This window comes from Amia ocellicauda, chromosome 3 (genome assembly GCF_036373705.1).
Source record: "Amia ocellicauda isolate fAmiCal2 chromosome 3, fAmiCal2.hap1, whole genome shotgun sequence".
In the NCBI taxonomy this organism is placed as follows: Eukaryota; Metazoa; Chordata; class Actinopteri; order Amiiformes; family Amiidae; genus Amia; species Amia ocellicauda.
The window spans coordinates 12,210,061-12,227,921 of record NC_089852.1 but is presented as its reverse complement, the minus strand read 5'-3'; the positions used below and the strand labels follow the sequence as shown (position 1 = coordinate 12,227,921).

The window sequence follows — 17,861 nt, the reverse complement described above, 5'->3', positions numbered from 1 at the left end:
AAAAAAAGTGTGCCACTGACTCTGGCTGTTTGCAGAACGAATAGGCCCGGCCTCCAGGTGTGCCAGGCACCTGTTGGTGGCTATAATGCTGTGTATAATCCTGCATTGGAAATCTCCAGTCCTCTTAGGCACTGGCAGTCCTCCAGGTTATTGCACTAATGTGACCATTTATTAAAGCTTCCTTTCACTTTGACTCCCTGATCTCTGTCAGTAAGTGAAAATGGCAAATGTTCACACACACACTGCATACAGCGCCACCTTCTATACCACGTAGACAGGGCCCAGTGTGGGGATGCTGAGGGACAGAAGCCAGCCCACTCCGACCCCCTGCTCCCCCACGGCAGGGGCGAATCAGCGGCTCCTGCTCCCTTCCCTGCTCTCCTTGGTTTCCTTAGTTCACTGCATTCCCTGGCTAACTATTACAGAGGCCTTGACTGTGTTTGTATCTGGGTATTTAACCTGTAACCTCTCCAAGTGAGTTTGAGGCATTAATCTGATAGAGCACCTTGCCTAGTAATGGTGACTTTTTAAATATTTGAGGCAGGGGCTTCTCTTTGTGGCATGTGCAGGGGTCACTGCACTCTGTAGAGCACACTTGCCTTGCACAGTTCTGGCTGTGTAACTTCCATCTCTGCAGCACTTTTCATTTTTGTGCTGGTTTGGCAATTTAGCGATATTATTATTTTAAGTTTTCATTTTGATTTTGTAGTGGGGAAAAGAGAAACGATACTGCGGTGAAGTAGGAAACAGGAATGAGGGCAGATTATTTGAAAGACTGTCCATGTGATCAATTAGATCTGACAGAGATTAAAAATAGACTGACAATACCACATTGTTTTATGTCATAGTAAATGTCCCACGCAGCTGCTCAGGCCTATATCCAATTACATAGGTATTCTAGTTGGACCAGTCAGAAGTACCATCCAATGCCTGTCTCTGGTAGCAATCCCACTGGTTTCGCAGGAGAGACCTGTCTTATTCAACCAGGTGATCTTCTGCAGTAGGTTCCCTCAAATAGAAGGAATTTCTTTTTTTTTCTAACTTGAAAAAAGGACAATAAAGCCTTTGAATTGAAAGGCACAATCACAGTCAATGAACGTGCCCCTCCCCCCCCACAAATACCCACATAGACATCAATGTTGATTATTAACCTTAATCTTTATTTACTGTCCAATCCAGACAGACTCTGATTGAGATCTGGGAAGTCAAGGAGCTAAAAGCATGATAAACAAAGGTGTCTTTGCTCTGCAATTAATTGCTGTCTTCTTGTGAGCCACTGTTGTCACAGTCTAACTGCACCCAATCAGAGCTGAATGGGCCACTGTAGCCTAATTTCTGGGTGTCGTGATATGCAGCCCAGCTGTGTGGACTTGTTTTACTCTCATTATGGCCCAGAGCTAAAGGCACAGGGTGATCCAGAACGACGTGATTAGATTAGATTAGAGCCTCAAGTAAACTGATCTAAAAAGTAATGAAGTAATCAACATCAAACATATACCGGTTAAGCATTATCCTTAAATGCATCCCATGTTAAACATTGCAATTGTATTGCTTAGTTAGTGATCTGTTTGATCAGTTTATTTCAGGTCGCTTTATTGTCATGTTGAGGTTTCGGTCTGAAAACCACATTAGTTAGGTGGTCCTCGCTGACCCAATCATTTGATAAGGCCTTCATTATCATGTTGACATTTGCATTGGTCAGTTTATATTATTATTATTATTATTATTATTATTATTATTATTATTATTATTATTATTATTTGACATCCTACCTATCAGGAAGAAGAAAAATGAGTTATTCCAGTATTTCTGGTAGGATTGGACTGGTTCCATGATAAAATCCAAAAGAAATGTAGAACAAACACTAAGATATGTTCCGTTTTATGTTTTCAAGGCTAAGTGGTTATTTACTGAAGATCTCTTTAAAAGAAGACCACATTTGCATAAGGAGGATGAGAACAACAGAGTAAGATATGAATGTAGAAAGCACCTAAAGAATTCAGGTCTGATGCCTATAAGGAAGTGGGAAAACAACAAACAACAACTACGAAAAAGAGGGATGATACTGTGTTCCTCACTCATGCTAACCATAGTGCAAACAAAGACTGCACACACACAGAGCTAGGTTAGGTATCAGAGCAGAAAGCGAAACATGCTAGCCACTCCCTCAGCTGCTCCAGTCCTGAGATTAGGTGGTGTCTCCTACTGAAGCCAAATCTCATGCTAATTTCCCGGTCTGTGCTGTGAACTAGCTTTCGCCCTGTGCCTCAAGGTTAATAGATTAATTTGGAAAGGAACAATGTAGGCCTGTGTATTAATCTGCCTCCCTATTCTTCTCATTTGATTGTGACTCTGAATCGAGCACTTGTATTACATTTGTTTAAATTTATTTTGGTGGGCACACATACTGATACATCTCTTGGCTTTGTCTCTCTAGCTGACTATCTATTCTAGACATATTTTAGAATGCAGTTAGAAAGAAAACCTGTGCTGGAAATCCCATTGAAGTTTCTCTGAAATACAGGCTACCTTCTCTAACCCCCTTTGGAGGCTGGGTCTCTCCCCCACTTTGGATTTCAGAAAGGTTCTTAGTCTGCATGTGTCACACACTACCTTAGTAGAAGCACAACGATTTGTCGAAGCAATAAACTGACAAGAAAGTGGGCCAAGCATGTCACCCAGACAGCTCAAAACATTGATAAGCATGACACCCATATCAATTCAGCCTACAGTACTGTGCAAAAGAGACGACAGTTTAAACATGGTAAAAAGGAGTGTTGCTAATAAACACATTCTGTTGACATTAAATGTACATCACGCCAGCCAATGTTTCAACGCAAAACACTTATAACAGGAACTACTCTTTGATCAGTCCCCTCTGGACTGTGTGGTATTTTGGCTACTCACATAATCCAGTTAGTATTATTTTGGGGGAGATGGCTGCTACAGATTATCAAAATTTCCTTGATAGGTTCGTGGTTCATGGTGACGTCCATCACATAACCTCTGATTCTTTTATTTGGATTTTATGTGGGAGAAAGCCAATGTTGTAACTTGAATGTATTATTGAATGAATCATTAAGAAACGGGACATTATTTTCCCTTAAGGAATTATGACACAGACATTTTTACACATTGTGTAACCGGCTGTAAAAAAAAAAAATCTTCAGGTAGAGAAATAACCGCAAATGCCACTTAATATGAATCATTAAACCTTAAAGATAAAACTAAAACAGCCTAAGGGATAGCAATCTCAAAGACACTGTTTTGTTCCCCTAAACCAATTAATTTCTGTACCTGTATGTGAACGTACTGCATACGGTACGTCTCATACAGATTGTAATGCTTATGTATAGGACGACACTAAAGATGAGGTGTTTCAGTTAACAAATAACACAAGGAATAGTACAAAATCTTTACAAATATTTAAAAAAATACAAAACATAGAGCACCAAACAACTAACAGATGCATGGGTTTCCTCTACATATCTTTTCTTTTTCAATTTCAGTGTTTTAAGCTCTTGTCTTACACCACCTGAAGAGACCATTGTTCACCTCGATGATGACATTCTGCACCAGCCGGATGTGCATTACAGGGGGATGACATCACATTAGACCATAAAGCAAGATTCCTGAAAAGCTCTCCATAGGCCAACCACAGCCTCCTCTGAGCCCATAACACAGACATTTGCCAGGGGGCCAGAATCAAAAGCATTTCTTCTCACTTCATTGCAGGTCAAGCAGCCTCTTTTATGGCATTTGCTGCAGGCGAGGCCTACACTGCCAAGGTAACTGAATCTGAGGCCATGTTTTGTTGTTGTTTATTTTAAAAAGGTTTGGACATGCTGAGGTGAAAATCAAACATTTTATTAGGCTTTCCTCAACTAAGCCTTCCTGTTTAGCTTTTTTTTCCATTTGATTTTGTAAGAATTGGTCTCATCACCTGACTTCTTCCTGCTTTGTTCTTCATCACTGGCCCGCTGGTCTTCCCGCCTACCTTTCCAGGTATTCTGAGGAGGCTCAAGTGTGACTGACACGACTGTAACGCTTCAAGTGCCTCTAAACCTCTTTCGACCGACTTGCCTGACTGGTTCGGCACATATCTGAGGAGAAGTATATCACACAACCACCCCCGCCTCCCCCCCAAAAAAAGAACAACCCAAATGAAACAATAAAACAATACAAAAGCCTTCTCTTCATCGGGAGGCCAAGATAGGTGCACTAAAATGATGTCACTCTTCCCCCCCCACTGTTCACTGGTGCTGTCCAATCCTACACTCCCTGACACCAAACTCTTTTAGAATAATAAACGATTCATAATTCTGAAGATGACTGGCGACTTCAGTCCTGTTGCGAGTTCCAATTCAGCTTTCTGGGGCCTAATTACAGTGAAGATGACACATGGCATTAATTAAAAGTATCTTATTCATGGTCTGTTCTTACTGGCAGCCCCTGGGAAAGCACCTTTTTAGTTTATACATTGTCATCTACATGCATCTACGTGTATTCTCTGCTGTAAAATACAGAAATAATGAAAAAAAGGTTTATTTGTTTGTCAGAAACGATACATAATGTTATCTCACATTTACTCTCATGCCTCCCCACTTCTCTTTTTCGTTTTCTGTTTTTCCACAGCATCAGAACTTAAAATTAGCCTGACAGTGATTGTGTAATTGACTTGGTATAAGGGATTAAGCAATCAGGCCAAATGTCTCTGGTGGATGCTGAAGAACTTGCTCACTCCTGTTGAACCTCCCAGATACCCAGTGAGCAGCACAGAGACTGCAATGGCAGAAGATATTTCACTGCTGGCATTCACAACGTGATGTCCACTGCTCTGTCACATAAATAACACACATTACCTAAATATAATTAGCTCTACACTGCTTTCTTCTGAACTGCTGCTACCTAATTTCCTACAATATTTTTTCACAAATGCACTTTAGGACCAAAAATATTATTATTTTTTTTTAATCGTCCTTTATCATTGTTCTGAGATGAGCTCTATGGAGTGCATATCTTTGTTTTAATGCGAGAGAGAGAAAAAACATATAAAAAGATCGATAAAGTGTAGGTAACAAAATGATCATTACAAAGCTTGAGCCTGAAACTTGTCTGACTGTTTCGTCACTGATTGCTATAGTGGCGCAATCTGGAAATATGAACAGGCAACATTTTATTTAAAAAAAAAGCTGCCAGTAAAGAAAAAAAAATGCATAAGGAAGTAATGTGTCCTGAGCAGTCCTGAGCATATATATACATATATATATATATATATATACATATATATATATACATATATATACGTATATATACATATATATATATATATATATACGTATATATATATATATATATATATATATATATATATATATATATATATATATATATATATATATATACGTATATATATATATATATATATAAATAAAACAACAAGATAAAATGTTTCACTATCCAAAAATACTACCCTTATGAGGAAGGTTGCCTCAGCCAGAAGTTCCTCATACCCAGCTCCTTGTCTGATCAGGACAGATTCTCACTCACACTTGTGAATCACCCTGAACTGCTGGGTCTGAATGACCAATCCCCACTGCTGTCAGCACTTTGGATGGTTCTGTTTTCTTTATTACATGACACTTTTATGGTCTTTTATGTTTATGCTCCTCCTACCAAGTAAGTGAGCAAGCTGGCCTGGCCGCTCACACAGGGCAGGGTTGCGGTGAACGTCTTTTCTTGTCTAAATCCTACACAGCCCAACCCTCCCCGCACACCTGTGGAAACATCAGACAATGCCGTACCTCTTCCTCCACAGTGTTGGATTTCCCAACGTGTGATTTGTGTTTCGGATCTATTTCATGACTAAGTGCTTCCACTGTATAAACGTGTTTTACAAAAAGTGAATAGATATATATATATATATATATATATATATATATATATATATATATATACAGCTCTGGTTTTACTATTTATAGGTATGTGTTTGGGTAAAATGAACATTTTTGTTTTATTCTATAAACTACTGACAACATTGCTCCCAAATTCCAGATCAAAATGTATATGACTTTTGATAGTAAACTGTCTTCAGGAACCTCACCTTGTTAGCTGAGTTTGGCTGCTTTCAAAAATAGACATGTTAATTAAGAATGGTCAATTGTTATTAACCCAGCTCTAATGATAAACTCCTGCTCTGGCCTAGGAGAGATGAAGGAAGTATAGATGCAGCCACTGAAAAATACAGTTTTCTAAAGTATGCCAAGTGAAATGGAAGCCAAACATTTTTTTTTTAAATTGACCTACCCTGAGCATAAAAGCCAATCTGAAGAGCACAGGAACCCAGAACCACTCAGAGTAAATTAAAACATGGTCTGGGGAGGTGAAAGCACTGCACAGCAATTACTTATTTTTGCGTTTTCTCAAATGCAGCACTCAGGACTGCAAAGAATCAAACAAACAAGTCCCAAGGAGCTGGAAAGTGGGAAAGTCTTAGTTGGAAGGTGTTTCAAGGTGACTGGTAGGTGCCAGTACTTCCTCCTTGCTCTCTCAAGTCCTCCTGCATAGAGCCATGTTTAGAAGTGACTGCACTATTATAAAGTTATTCGCTTGGCTTCCCAATGCAAACAGGGCTGTCACTACAACTTGAGTCCAGCTCTGACATCATCAGTAAACTTGTGTGAGTAGCGTGGCACAGCAGCAACTATTGAAATATTTTGGGCCATTTTTGCTTAATTTGCGTGTGGCAAGATGATGTGGCGCCCTGTACTGTAAATCAATTGAAAGAGCAGATTACCAGGATTCTGAAAAATACTGCATCACACATCACCATGTGCGGCTTCAGCTGTTTTACTTACATGTCTTAATTGTTCTTTTCAGCATTTATGGCCTGGCATGGTTGTCAGATATCTCACTGAATATGTTATGTAGGCTGCAATCTCCTTGACATCACTTGCAGCTACTAGAGACATTCCTTTCTCCAAAAAGTTATACAATAGACTGACTTGTATTGTTTTCTTTGCTTTTTTGGTTGTTTTGTGGGAGTTTTTGTTTCCGGTATCAGATAAGACAACCGCCTGGACAACACACTGCTTACCAACATCCTGAAAGTCGATATGTTCAACTCTTAAACCGCAAATATGAGCTAATCAGAACAGGAGCAATAGAAAAATGAGAAGCATGTTAGTGAAACAGCTGAAGCAACATGTGATGATGAATATGCAAGTGTTTCTCAAACTCACCATCCTGTATAAGAGATGAGCAACAAATGGAACAGGTTCACACTGATTTTATTCCCATTCTGTCGACAAATGGAAGCTTCGAAACTAACCTGTAATCTTCTGTATTTTCTCATGGCGCTGTTTTGCCAGACATTTTGCAGACCCATCTTGGTTGGCTTAAAACATGCTGCACATGTGTTATCCAAGACAAGAACAACATGTTTCTCATGCATCAACAACCACTACAACTATCCTCCTAGTGAGCGTAAAGACGACAAACATGGACACTTTTGATTCAGTGGTGAAGAATCCTCAATCTTCAAAGTGCAAAATGTGTTCACTTTCTTTGGTATAATTTCAGTCTTCTTTCCTAATCAGGGTCTGTAATCAAACCAGACACACCATCAACCATGCTCGCATAAGAGTGAGACAAATTCAGAGCTCGGGGATGTAGTTTTTTCCAGCTTGCAAGAAGAGAAAGAGACAGGATTCTTGTCAAGTTAATTAGAAACTTCAGGAAACAAAGAAACAAAAAAATCCAACATGTTTTGGATGTGGACATCGGACTGATAGGAGTTGCCTGTTCTTGTGGTTTGTCTGCCTGGACAGTGAGAGCTCACAGTGTCGCAGTGCTGTGCTGTGATGAAGCTCACCTCGCTCGGATCCCAAAGCTCTCTTCCGCAGCATGAACAAATGTGGCAAGAGGAGCACATAAACATCGCCATAGCTCTCGCTGCTGCTGCTGCTGCATCGTCCGAGCCTCGCCCAGCCCTCCCTACTCCTGGCACTACCAGCCTCCCCGTGTCCCCTCTGGCGGCTGTTGAAGCTGCTGCTTTCCCCAGGAGCGTCTGGACCGGCAGAGGCAGCTCCCAGCCCCGAGACTCACACAGCACAAGGCCCCACTGAGTCTGCCGGCACCAGCCTGCCAGCACTGCTGTGAAAGCACACTGTCTGGGGCTGACAGATGGAGTGCCCCCATACTGCACAAGCTCCCAGTCTGCGAGAAACGATGTCCACCCCCCCCACAAGCCAAGCATTTCCCCACACCGCCCTCCCTTCTGTAACCACTCCTGTCAACGGTGCACTGCAGAGTAAGAATAATGGGAATCGTAATATCTCTGGACATGCCTTTTGCTTTTACATTTATCATCCCAACGTTTGGATACTGGTGTACAAAAACTAAAACATAAACACATACACCTCCTTCACTCACACACACATCGCATAGATATGTGTATGTTTTCATTTTCATTATTTTTTGATCTATGAAGGGCCAGATGCACTCATCTTGATTTGAGATATTTCTGAAAATCATCCACCGAGGGGTGAATGTTTTTTCTGCATTCTTAACTTAACAAAACATACAGACCCAACAAGTGAAAACAATTGATTTTGTTATTTTTGGGCATAGGGTCTGCTTGCAAATTAATATGAGTCTCTGTACACAAACGAAACAACCACCAACAAAGATCACAATTTCTGCAACGGCCATAATTAACTGCTGCAAAAGGCACATATAACACAAATGTGTCCACATACGCCTATCAAGGGACTACATTTGTGGGTTAACTTAACTTTACCCAGCAGTTCAAATAATTAACTACAAGCCTTGTTTAAAGATACAGAGACCATCAGGTGATCCTACAGTGAAGACTGAAACCTAGGATGTCCTACAAAAGCCTCTAGTGCCACATCAAAAGCCATCTTCTGCTGTAGATTTCAGCTTTTCAGAGTACCCTGCCTGTGCCAAACAGGTCCTTAAATAAGGGACACATCTTCACACACACATTAAAGGCTCTGTACAAGTTGCTTACCTGGAAAACACATCCCCACTGCACTACAACCTTTACTGTACGAATAACTCTTTAAATACTAACCCTCCCAATATTGAGAGAAGGATAAAACCCTTATGTAAAATGTCCTAAAGATTTACCCTCCCCCTACAAAATTTTTTTTTGCCACAGATTTGAGATTAATAATGTACAAAGCAAAACAAACAAAAACAAAAAGAGAGGTTTGTTCAGGCCCAATCCTTTTCAGTGTCTCCCAGATTAACAACCTGCGCTGCGCTAAGTCGCATTACTGCGGTTATTTCTAATGAGAGCCGATCCTTGTCCTAGACGAGGAATGAAGTAACCAGCTCTGGTCCCCCCTGCTTTGTGGTCCGATGTGAATTATGTAATTGACCTGGTGCATTTGAAACTAAAACGGCTCTAAGTACGGCTTTAGCTTTGACAAAATGTTAATATATTTTAGAGAATAAACAAATGCATTGTCGCCTGTTTCCCACGTGTACAAACAAAATGACCCTCTCCCCTGTCCAGTTCTCTTAAGAAGTAACAATCCCACTATTTAGAACTTCTAAACCATATGAGAAGGCATATATAATCTTCTTTCTACTTACCACATTAACACCACAAGAGCACAGAGTATTACACAATGCACGAAAGGTAAAGTGAAATGTTCCAGAGCACTAAATACTGGTTATTCTGCGCACACACAAGCCTTGTTTTACAAGCAATACAAGTGAAATATTCCCATAAATGCATCAAGGTACAGCATACGTGAATAAAGTAAGGCTAGCTCAGTAATGACATAGTGTAATCCATTTATTGGTGCTCTAGTTCTCTTTGGGGCGATCCTAAGTCTGGTGATTAGACTAAGTCTTTCATTTTAAAAGATTTAGTGCAGACAATCTTTAATTACCAGCTAAATAACTTTCACTGCATTCTTTTGAATCGAACAGTGTAATACGCAGTCTGAATACCCTTAGGTCTGCTTGTCTTGCCCTTCTGCAGATTGTTATAGCACTTAGCAGCCACAAGGATTAATTTGTTAAGGCTACTGAATCAACAACAATGTAGCTTCAATGTTAAAGGGGCTTTTGAGATCATGAAAGTCTAACACCCATAATTGTTTGCTTTGGGAAAAATGAGTCTAACTAGAAACAAAACGCCTGCAGATTAAGAAAGGGATTTTCTGTGTGGTTTCAGTTCACGTTAAACTAACACAGTTGCATTGGCTCAGGTTCCACCTCCTACAAAACTACTCAAGATGAATCGTAATGATGTTTCTGACAGATGCACCTATGCTGGCTACAGAAGCTTCCACAGTAGGACCGACCATGAAGCATCAGCCCTGGCTTTGCATTGGAGGCACTTGGAGGTGCATAAGCTCTTAAACAAAGCTGTCCAACATCTCACAGATTATTGTTTGATGGATTGCGTAAAGAATAAGGCCAGCCCAAGGGTAGTTCTCAAATAGAGAAGGTAGTTCCAATGAAAGGAGACAATTTCAAACAAATATCCGGACTGCGCTGTTGAACAATGATGAAGGCAGTGAGTTTTATTGGGGTTTTCAACACCAAGATTAATGATCCCATAGTTCTTTACAATGTTGCCCTTCTTGACTTAAAGTGGTATGCTACCTCTGCGGGTGTAAACGTTTTACTTATCGGCTCCCAAACAGCAGAGAGTGAACTGTTTCGACAATGTAAATTTAGAACAAAGGCTGTGAATGAAACAGTGCTCTGAATGGATGCCAAATTAGACTGTAGGGCTACGATAAGAGCCTGCACTGCTTTTTCTTCCAATTAAAAAGTTTAGGCAAACAGACGAGAGGGCCCTCATTTTGACACGTCCACGACAAACGGCCACTGTCAATAAGGGCTCTGGCTCACTTTCATGACAAAACGTTGACGCTTCATTGCTCGGATGTGCCAAGTCGTCTTTTACAGTGGTCGAAACAAACATCACAGTGAGGTCAGTTTAAGCTGCCCTAATATTTGCACAAAAGCCCTGTTTTAATGAAACTCCCCCCCTCTTCTTTTGCTGGCGACAATACCCTCCATTCAATGTTTATGCACAATTACATAACCCTGCATGAGACTGGGCATGCAGTTATGTGCGCGCACCATGCCAAACTCTCCCAGAGACCAAATTCACCAGCAAGCAACACTTTTGTTCGGAAGCCTGAGAGAAGCCCAGGGAAAGAGGCTGCCGTCTCCCGTCTCAAAGAGAACAGGGCTACCGTGTCTCTGATATGGGCTCTGTAACTGAAGGGAGCAAAAACACATACATTTCTTTCAGACATAAAACCATATTTGTATTACTTAAATAAATGATAAATTGCAGACTGTAAAATAATCCATCTTCGATATTTCTATAGCACTCACCACGCTTCTGCAATAACTAAATACAACACCATTTAAAAGGCGTTTGTGATGCACAAATACCAAATCTTTACTCACCCTGTGCTACACCTAAGCTATTTGCTTCACTGTTTATAGTGCACATTACACATTACACATTTCTTAGGCTTTACATTTGTAAGAGCTGTTTCAGAGACAAACTTAATGGCAATCGCCTATAATGTCATGCGTTTTAAGATTTGAAACAGAGTACCAATCTACCCTGCTGACACCCTGCAATGACAATCAAACCGTCACAAACACTTCATTTTGGTTTTGTTTATCTTTTTTTAACACTTTGGGTCTAAGGAAGCAAAGAGGTCTAACCTGGCTGAGGCCGATATTAAATAGTCAGCATACCAGACTGAGAATGACTTCCATGAGCAGGGTTGGGTGTACTAAGTCTCCATCAACTGAGCCCGCTGTAGTACCCTGTAGGCTCCTTCAGATCAGGCTCCGGAGGTCCTGAGGAACTTCACCAGGGAGCAGGTGAGGTGACACACATGGGCTAACAGATAAGGCACTTCCTGAGAGTGGCAAAGAGCCAGCAAGGAGACTATGCATGGCTGGCTATCAGGTAGTCACAGTTCTTCTTGCTTGGCTTTGTAGAAGTCGGCATCAGCCAGCACCCTGCTTTCAGAATAAAACCAGTCAGACGAAGAGAAAGGAAGTATTTTTGGACTGATGAGAAAAGGCATGAAAATCTGGAAAGTTGACAGTGTCTTAAAAAAAGAATCAATAAAACAGCTCCAGGGAAGTCTTTTCTCCAATTCGTGAGGATTAGTCCTTCAGTGAGCAATGTGGACTGTGGGCATGCGGTGCCACAGACTGGCTAGACGGTAGGAAGCAAGGAGGGAGAAAAAAAAAAAAAAAAAGAGCACTGACTGACTATAGGCTATTCAAGACTGCGTCTGCAGGCGAGATGCCAATAAACAAAAACAACTTCAAAACTGCAAGAGAGCCGGCGTAGAGACACACATTCCCACTCCAGTCTCCTGTTCCTCAGCTGGCTGCTACCTAATTATTTGCACTTGCGCTCCTGCTGTGTTGACGCGAGGCCCGTGCTGTCCCTCGTTGCTGCCTCCCGCAGTAAGAAAAAAGATAGTAATAACCCCAGAAAAGAGGGATCACAAAAAAAGGAAAAAAAAGCACATGGACTTTCTTGGTGCTTAATCCCCCCCCACCCCGAGATTAGACAGTCATATGACTTAACCAACAACAGGGTGTTTTTTTTTTGCTTCTTTGTGTGTGCTGCGCAGAACCAATTAGCAGCGAAGTGAGGCGGGGAGTTGAGTGCAGTTTTCAGGGTGCTGCCACTGCCAAAAGTGCTGCATAACCAGAGACAAAATAATCGCATTAATGAGGGGAGGCAGCGGCAGTGGAGGGAGCACACTGAAAAGAAAGGTGGCTTACATAAGACTGGGGTCTATTTCTGGGGTCAGGGCAGACAGGGGGGCGGGGGGGCAGTGTAGTACCCTTATTGTGAATTCTGATTCACAGCGTAACATGTTTTCTTTTCTTCTTTTTTGGAGCAAACAAACGCACTGCTTATGGCGACGATGCACACTGTTTACAATAAGCTAACGTTGGTTTGTCCCTCTAGTTCTGCGCAAGCCAAGCCCTAGAAGAGAAGACGGACGCTACCATGCCACCCGCTCATTATAAAGTGCCTGCAAACAACAGTAAATGAGAGTGTGTGTGTGAGTGTGTGTCAAGCTTTTTGACAAACAAGATAAAGCCTTTGTGGTAATACAGAGTAATAAACAAAGAAAGCGAAACAATAAAGAAGTACCGTCCTACTGATGTCCTCATGTAAAAGAGCTGCACAGAATCCTTTCTGACCTATAATGTTTATCTGCATTCAGAAACTACCTAAGAGACACACCTGGAAAACATCTACAAATGAACACAACAGACATTCAGGCTCTGAGGGCGCAATGCAACAGAGCAGCTTTGGGCGAAACAGCCGCACTTGGCTTGTCTCTGGACAATATAAGAAGTGCAGGGCTGTACTCACAAAGCTTTTCCCTGCCAGGCGAAGTTCATTGTTCATCTTAGGAGAATGATTTAATATCACCAACAACAAGAATGTTTTGAGTTGTTTTTTTTCATATTTATGGTGATTGAAATTAGATGCTATTTGAGAACTGCTTGTTCAAATGATTAAATCTGTTGAAATGTTTTAACTGTGGCCATAAATGTGGTTAGTTTTACTAGTGACCCCATAAAAAAAACACCTCGGAGAAAGAGAGAGCAAAAGACCTGTAACCTAAGAGGATAGGAACAGCTTTTAAATTAAACATAACAGAGAAGGGAAAATTGCCCCTGCGTCCTTGTGTCTCTCCGGCCTTTTATGCAGTGGGAATCCCTCAAGTGCAATAGTTTACCATCCAGCCTTGGGATTAGAGGAAAGTGGGACACTAAGAATATGTCACAAAGGCTGATGGCCATATAGAAACACCTGGCTAATCTCCTCCCTTTGTCTCGTTCTCTTTCAGGTGTGGTAGTTTCAGTCAGGGGCCACGGCTCAGAGCTGAGGCGGCAGACAGGGATAAGCTCATTAAACTCAGCAGGCCTGTCCCTGCACCACTCTGGGCCCCCCAGTCCTGCCAGATAACACTTTACTGTATCAGGAAGACAGCTGACAGTGAGCGGCAAAACCACGCTGCACAAGACAGGAGAAGTCACCGATGTGCAGCACTGTGAACCCCTCGGAGGAGGATTCAAACAAGAACTATCACTAAGATGAAGGAGAGGGTTGTTGTGATAAATGCCCTGACTGCACCAGGTGCTTTGCCACATTGATTTCTTTCTTTGTTTTTTATTAGGTCACTAAAATGCTACAATCATTCATCTTGGAGACTGCTATATTTGAAAGGACAGGGAAAGCCAATATTATATCAATAAACTCAAGAGAATTGGAGGTATTGACTCAACCTCACACCAGCATTCCTACGCAATCAATTAATCCCCAAACTGCCCCTTTCAGAGCACTGTCAACTATGCCCTCCATGCAGTGCACAAACAGCTTTGTTTTTGCTTTTCTACGCCTGGCCTGGTCCCAACAAGGAGAAGCGAGATTAGCCTTTCACTTGTGGACATTTGGTTTTACTGAGAAGTGCTAAAAGAAATAGGCTATCTTTCCCATACAGCCTCCCAACTAAGATTAGTGAACACCAGGGCTATGCATGGTATTTCAAGATACACACACACAAAAAACTCCCAGCAGAGTCTGATAAGGCAGAAACATTAGGAATGCCCCTGCCATTAATACCACCCAGAGTAGTTATTGCAGAATTCCCCGTGCGCCTATGAAATACACATGGTTGACAACTTCTTACCTTTCATGGAAGTGTTAAACTGGTAGAACCACAATGCACAGAAAATACCAAAGAGTACTCTCAGTTCTAGAGTGAAAAGTGCTATTCATACTTGATGCTGGCTTCTATGAAGGGCATTTCACAGCAAGACGGCCACCACAATTGGACTCAAAGTCCTGAAGATCAGCTGTAACCCCACTGACCCGTCCAAAAGGTGTCTGAAGAGGACATCACATTTTTACTTTAAATAAAGGTTAAATAGGCCTTTGAACATGCCTATGATGATATTCACACGCACTGTATGAGTTTTCAAATGTCAGGCCCCACATATTATTGATTTCCTACTATATACTTCAAGTCCCTGCACCCTACTCAGCATCAGAAAACACACTGAACTGGCTTGTAACAGAATTTATCTACGAGGATTTCAGAAAGGTCTCATCTGTCAGAAACTCTACATTTATGGATGTCTTCCCCAGTAACCAGAGAGTGTTGGCACACATCCATCTTGTTTTTGTATATGAAACACAACAGGAGCTCAAAACCATTTCAACTGGTGAACAGTTGAAAAATAGCAATGTTACATAAGTGGAAGGCCAAAACCATGGCCAGTTCCAGATGGTTGAGAGCTGGAGCAGGGCCTCGACACAGAAGGGCAGTGGACCTCACTAAATCACACTCATCAATGGCCTGGAACACAGGGAATGTTCCAGAGAGTTCAGTGACACGAAGGAAACAAACAGCAGTTTGTGTGTGTACGTGTACGTGAATGTGTGTGTGTGTGTGTGTGTGTGTTTGTGTGTTTGTGTGGGGGGGGTATATGTGTGATGGTGGAGTATTATTTTATTTTATTATTTATTTAGATATTCACAAGAACACAAGAGCATATGGACAGGAGGCAATACACTCAGAAACATATTATTTGTTAGTCTGATCATAAACAAAAAGACGTCACATGGAAATACAGCAAAACATACGGCCTTCCTTAAATTGGCATCTGTGTATTTTATAACCAAATAGATACAAATATTTGTATATATGTTTGTCTTTATAATTCCTAGTCAAGTCCTGTCCCCCCATCCTCTGTTAATAACCGTGCTTGAAATTATTAGTAACTGAGAAATGCTCTCAGATGATGTGATGCTCTCAGTTTATGACCTTGACAAATGAGTCAGGGCTTTACAATTAAGCTTCTCAAAAGTGTAGGTGAACATCTTATGCAATGTTTTTTTTCCTTCCTAATTATGGTTCTTTGGGCAGGTGAAGGTCCAGTTAGAAACACAGAAATTCAAGCTAAGAATTTATACACGGAGCCTTTTAAAGTAAGTTTGCCTTAATTCTAGAAGAGGGGGAAAAAAAAAGATACACATGAATGTTTCCAAAAGCACAGAGCCTACGTGGTAAAATTCTGTGAATGACAGTTGTGAATCGGGTTGCCTCTGGATCAGTTCCAGCTATGGGCTGCTGCCACAGGACAATGGGTGGCTGTGTGCCCCCTGGCTACTCCCAGCAGCCCCGTGCTCATCTGACTGTAAGGCACAGGAACCTCGCATCAGTTACAGGCCTGGTTAAAGACACACAGGCCTCTGAAACACTTAAACCGGAAAATGGATTATCATGACTTTTCAGTTTGTCTCTCTCAGCTGTGACAAAGGCTGGAGAGATTTCCCTTTCCATACAAAAACCCTCTCTCAAGTGGTAACCTGTTGTGAAACTAAGCACAAAGCTTTCTGCTCCACGGCCACACACGGCCTCCCTGTTCCACCGGGGACTTTGGTAAAAAAGGAATTGTCTATTATTGTATTTTCTTGGGGTATTGACTAAAATTTAGTTATTTATTAGGCTTGCATAAACGAGGCTGAAGGGCAACGGAGACTGCATTTCAACGGCTGATATGGGGTGAACCCACAGTCTGCTAGGGGTCAGACAAAACATGGGATGAATGTAAACCTTATAAAAATGTTCTTCTACTGTGCGTCGCTAATAAGGCTCAGATTTCCCCGGGGGGGAAACGCACGTACGAGGAAGCCTGTGGGCGGCCTTCAATGAATTAGCCCTTTTAATACAGGGATGCTGTAAAATCACCATACGCCTTCCCATTTTCTGGAGTCACACGAAGACATTGTAACAAAGACCGCCACACTTTGGCAAAAGCAGACATGTGGACAGCGATTTACGGGACCAGTTGAAAGATGTTTCTGTCGTCTGTGTTTCCTGTTAATGCCTGTATCGTTTTCCCAGGCTGGGATTTGCCATGGTGAAGAACACTCGAGAATTGTGCCCAATATGATCAGATATAACATGTAAGGAATAAGTGCAGCAGGTGGGATGAACCGGTAGGCTGAGTTCTGTCTGTACATTGGACAGAAGAGATACCCTATCTGCAAATATGCAAGTGTATGGTGTAGGTGACTCATATGAAGCTGCATATAGAAGGTTCATTGAATTAGCATGAAGTTGCCATTTGTGTCGTTGTGTCCAGAAAACAGAAGGTTAAGGGAGAATTACTGTAATGCTTCCTTCTGGCTGAACAGCAATTAGCCACAAGCTGGGCAGTAATAAATGATGGGTGTACTGTAACTGAGAGTGCATATCATAGAAGATGAGCAATTCAATCGGATTCATTTGTTTATAAGGATTATGAAGAGTAGACAGGCTGCATTTTACAATCTTTTTAAAATTAATATATTAGCAAAACAAACAGGTTGTTCTCATTGCTTATTTCCACATTCTGTTTATGCTAATATTTCAGTCTTTTCACTTTATACTGGGCTGATTTTGTATTTCGTATCACAGAACATAAGAGTAATTATAATTACAGAACTGTGATTAAGGCACAGCTTTTATTCAATAAACCTTTATACAGAGTGGGTGTTGGTTTGCTCCTGCTGGTTACAATTCATAATTATCCAACATGACTGTGAGACAACATTAAACTTTTTTTGTGCTCTAAAATATAGGGGAGAGGGTCTTATTTTTAAGTTCAAATTTTCACAAACCATGTCCTGCAGTAGCACTGTACCCAGTCTTTCCGCAACTGGCTGCTTTCGGTTTTCATGTGTGATTATATAACGCACAAAAAGGAGACATTTCCCACAGTTTTTTAGGCGGGTTAGAGGGAAAAACAATGGA

General features: G+C 41.4%; 1 protein-coding gene across 5 annotated transcripts in view; it reads right to left on the bottom strand.

The window, feature by feature from the left end:
• tmcc1a (transmembrane and coiled-coil domain family 1a) overlaps window positions 1-17,861 on the bottom strand; it is a 99,601-nt gene that overhangs the window by 18,004 nt on the left and 63,736 nt on the right. The window lies entirely within an intron of this gene.